Source organism: Octopus bimaculoides, chromosome 16 (genome assembly GCF_001194135.2).
Source record: "Octopus bimaculoides isolate UCB-OBI-ISO-001 chromosome 16, ASM119413v2, whole genome shotgun sequence".
NCBI lineage: Eukaryota > Metazoa > Mollusca > Cephalopoda > Octopoda > Octopodidae > Octopus > Octopus bimaculoides.
Window position 1 is genome coordinate 10,387,606 of NC_068996.1, and position 4,965 is coordinate 10,392,570.

Consider the following 4,965-nt stretch of genomic DNA (forward strand, 5'->3'; position numbering starts at 1 on the left):
CTGTGTGGGTGTTTTTTCAAAACACTGTCTGGTTTAAAAAGCCACATCAGACGCCAGGAATGGGCTAAGGTGTAGGTGCAGGAGGTAGTCAAACTCTGTGTAAGGAGTAGACAACCACTATATATATATATATATATATATATATATATATATAACAAGCTTCTTTTAGTTTCTGTCTACCAGATCCACTAACAAGGCTTTGGTTGGCCTGAGGCTACAGTAGAAGACACTTCCCCAAAGTACTAGACAGTGAGACTGAACCTGGAACCATGCTGCTGGGAAGCAAGCTACTTACCACACATCCACACTTGCACCATTTTAATGAACTTAACCTTTTAGCATTTAAACTGACCATATCCAATCAAATCAAAATATTTTTTTGTTTTTAAGTTCAAATGGACCTGATCCAACCTTTCCCATCTACCCTACAATATCATTCTAAAAATAAAACAATCATATCATTAAAATATTGAAGCTAAGAGATAATGCAGGATTAAATGAAAACAATGTGAATAGATAAATAAAAACCTTGTGAGTGGATTTGGTAGATGGAAACTGAAAGAAGCCCGTCGTATATATGTATATGTATATATATATATATGTGTGTGTTTGTGTGTCTGTGTTTGTCCCCCCAACATCGCTTGACAACCGATGCTGGTGTGTTTATGTCCTCGTAACTTAGCAGTTTGGCAAAATAGACTGATAGAATAAGTACTAGGCTTACAAAGAATAATTCCTGGGGTCGATTTGCTCGATTAAAGGCGGTGCTCCAGCATAGCCACAGTCAAATGACTGAAACAAGTAAACGAGAAAAAAAAAAGGGAAAGAAAGAATTACATTTAACAGAGTAATATGAATGCTTAAAGGGTTAAATTAATTAAAATTTTGGTATTGCCTTTCCTGTCTTTTCTGACCAGAATTAATTGTTTAGAAAAGATATAATTATAATTAACTAAAATTTTGTGGTTTGTTAGTATATTTTGATCTGAAAGACACTTGCAAGGTTTCCATCTAGAATTACCAGCAATTCTACAACTGGACATTAAAATATTAGTATTTAAAGACCTTGGCTATGAATGAGAAGTTGCAAAGAAAGAAGCCAATGATATTTAATCTCTAATATAGCACAGACGTGGCTGTATGGTTAAGAAGTTTCTTTCCAAACAATGTCCACTACTTGGTACCTTGGGCAAGTGGCTTCTGTAATAGTCCTAAGATGACTAAAGCCTTTTTAGTGGATTTGGTGCATGGAAACTGAAAGAAGCCCATTGATAAGATGAACATATATATATATATATATATATATATATATATATAATATTAGTAATATGATAAAGGTGGAGAGAGGAAGAGGCACAGAGAGAGAGAGAGAGAGATATTATATAATACTAGCAGAGATACCCGGCGTTGCTCAGGATTAAAATGGTATAGTTCGTTTATATATATTACAGTTATGCTGAAACAGTTGATATGGGAAAGTGCAGCATTGACGACAAAACATTTGTGGAGTAAATGATGGGCTAATTTGACTAAGCGACATGTCATGCATTCATTTGGAGTATTCCAGGCCCAAACCTGTCATGGAAAATTGGTGGTGTGGTGTATGAAAGCACCGCAAAGCTGTTTGTTAGTGGATGTACTCTCCTTTATGGTGGTCAGCACTGTGTCTAGCACAACCCATCATCTGAAATTTTGACACCTCCTTCGGGTTCCTGGTCTTACATCACTCATAAAATAAATTTGGAGGAAGTGTAGTGGTTCATTTGTGGGTAACAGGGAAGCAATGAGGTGATAGACTTGCCCTTGAACTTTGAACGTTGGCATCTCCTTAGATGCACCAAATGATGTCATTTGAAATGCAGAGTTGCATTGTCTGATATTGTTCAGAAAATCCTTTGACTGCATGGAAATGCCTTCCAAAAGATCCATAAAAGATTGAGAAGGAGCTAGTAGTGCAAGCAATCTTACCATACTGGCTGAGCAGTACATGCCATTAGTTTCATTTGGAAATTTTAAAGCTTTGCAGAAATGACAATTTAAGTTTAGCACACCAATTTGGACAAAATTATCAGTTTAATAAGAATGGGATGTATCATATCTGAAAGCATCTCCAGGAGTTGTGAAGAACAAATTTGTACGTAGTCTGTTTCTGATAGCTGTTTTATTGGACCTCTGTCTAATCATGAAAATGTTAGACTTCTCTTCTTCTGCAAGACACAAAGCACTTTAACACTGTTGACTTAGAACATCTGTTTGTTAAATTTGAACATTGCTGATTTCTTTAGGTTTACTACTTTACAACTTTAAGTACAGATAGCACACACAAAAAAAAATTATTATTTACATTGTGAGCAGTGAGATTTGAAACAATGATTTGCATATGTATTTTTAATATGTTCAGATAGATTTGAATGAAAATATGCTAGTTGCTATTGTGTATGTCATAGGATAACAGCTTCTTCTACAATTTACAATGATATGTGTCCATAACATACTTGGTTCATGGGTGCCAAGGATTCAGGAGCATCAGTCTTTCAACATGTTATGTCTTTTCAGCCAGAAGTACTCAGACTTTTGAGTCTAAAAAAGCAATGGGCTTTGTTTATAATTTCACCAAACAAACTGTTTGCTGGTCAGTGCTGGTATCTGTCAACTGATAAAAAATTGTTATTTGCGCTGTGTTTACCAGGATAGCATAATCACATCTTTTGCAGTCACAGCTAGAAAAGGATGTTGATTGTATATTTTCATACATCTAGCCCTTAAGGAAGACATGGATAAATATACCTGGTGGAATTGACTCTGTTTAACATTTTCTTCTTGACTATTATTAATATAAGTAGGTGCAGGCATGGATATACGGTTTAGCTGTGTATCTGTGTGTGTGTGTGTATCTGTATATGTGCTGTGCATATGTGTATCTGTGTGTGTGTGTATATCTGTGTGAGTGTATCTGTATGTATATCTGTGTGTGCATCTGTGTTTATCTCTGTGTGAGTGTATCTGTGTGTGTATCACTGTGTGAGTGTATCTGTGTATGTGTGAGTGTGTGTGTGTATATCTTTGTGTGTGCATCTGTGTGTGTGTGGTTTCAGTTCAGTCCCACTGTGTAGCATCTTGAGAAAGTGTCACACATGGATGTGTGTCTTTGTGTTTGTCACCCCCACATCACTTGAAAACTGCAGCTGGTTTGTTTATGTCCTCATAACTTAGCTGTTTGGCAAAGAGAGACAATAAGTACCGGGGTTGATTTTTCAACTAAACTCTTTAAGGCAATGCCCCAGCATGACCTCAGTTCAATCAGTGAAACAAGTATAAGATAGTAATTTGGTACCATAAATGCAAGACCATACAGTTGTACAATGAATTTACTCATAACTGAAAGGTTTAATGGTCACTGTCTTAAAACCCCTAGAATTAAGTGTCTTACTAGAAATTACATCAAACATCAGTGGTGCCTTATCTTTGTATGCTTTCTGTCCCATTTTGGTATTGTTTTCCTTTCTGATATTTTACATCTGTGAAGCTTACAAATTTTCTTTTGATACTGCGTGGGCATTTTTATGCAATTTTTATTCTAGGCCAGAAATCTGTGAGACTGGTCATTAATACCAGAAAATATATCATTCACTTTTGAAGCTGCTCTTACTTTAGTTTCAAAGATTATTTTATGAATCACTACTACAGCTAAAAATCCTGTATGCAAAATTCCCAAATCTAAAAGATTTTTGAATTCTGACATGACACTCCTCGAATGGAAAATTCCACCAAGAACAGCTGTTGTATGGTGCTATGTCATGTTGAGTTTTTAAGCAATGATCATAATTTTTTTTTTTTTTGCCATAACCACAAAACATCAATTCCCATCAATTTCCTTTTTTTTTTTATTGGTAAAGACAACTTGGATTCACTGGTTACTAAAGTTGTACTTGTTGCTTTTGTCATTCACATATTCTTTTATCAGTTGGAGGTGGTGCATACTGCCCAGCAGCACCAGCTGTGTAACTATTTCTTTTTGAGACTTATAAGCAATTATTTCGTATTATGTCTTTTCTGTGATTCAAAAATTTCAGTGACTGTTCAACAGACAAATAGGTTGTTCGTGCTTTTTTCAATTAAAACAAATATTGTATTATAAGTTAGATTGTTGAATTCACCTCTGTTCAAGTAAAAACCAGGCTGTTTGTTTCTATAAATTAAACAAATAAAGCTTTATAACAAAATTCTTACCTTGATCAATGATTTCAAACTAATGAAATAAAAGAACAGAGGTGTAGGACATCAAATTTGATATTCAACAAGCTGTTCCCTTGTTTACTACTACTACTACTACTACTACTACTACTACTACTACATCGTCATTCTCACTATTATTATTATTATTATTATTATTGGAAGATGGCAAGCTGGCAGAATCTTTAATGTGCTGGCAGAAAGGCTAAGTGGTATTTCGTCCATCTTCATGTTCTGAGTTTAAATTCCAGTGGGGTCAACTTTACCTTTCATCTTTTCAGGGTCTATGAAATAAGTAGTGATTGAGTACTGGGGTCGATGTAATTGACTATCCTCCTCCCCCAAATTCCAATCCCTGTGCCTATAGCAGAAAGGATTATCATTATTATTATTATTATTCAGTAGTTTTATTTTTATAACGTGCTTTCACTTCACTACCAAGCGCAGCTCTGTGCGCCTTGGGTATGTGCTGTGGTTTGCTGTGATGCTCTTATGGTTACTGTATTGAAAGTGTTTTGCGTAGGATGTGTGCAGTGCCCAGCAGTGCAATTTTCTGTATGTTATATATATTTGTAAGTCCTGGTATTTTTGTTATGTATTTGTCTGAATATTCTTTTATTATACCTTAGGCACCTACTATGATAGGAATTGTTTCTGTTTTTAGATTCCACATTCGAGTTATCTCTATTTCCAGGTCTTTGTATTTTGAAAGTTTTTCCATTTCTTTTCTAG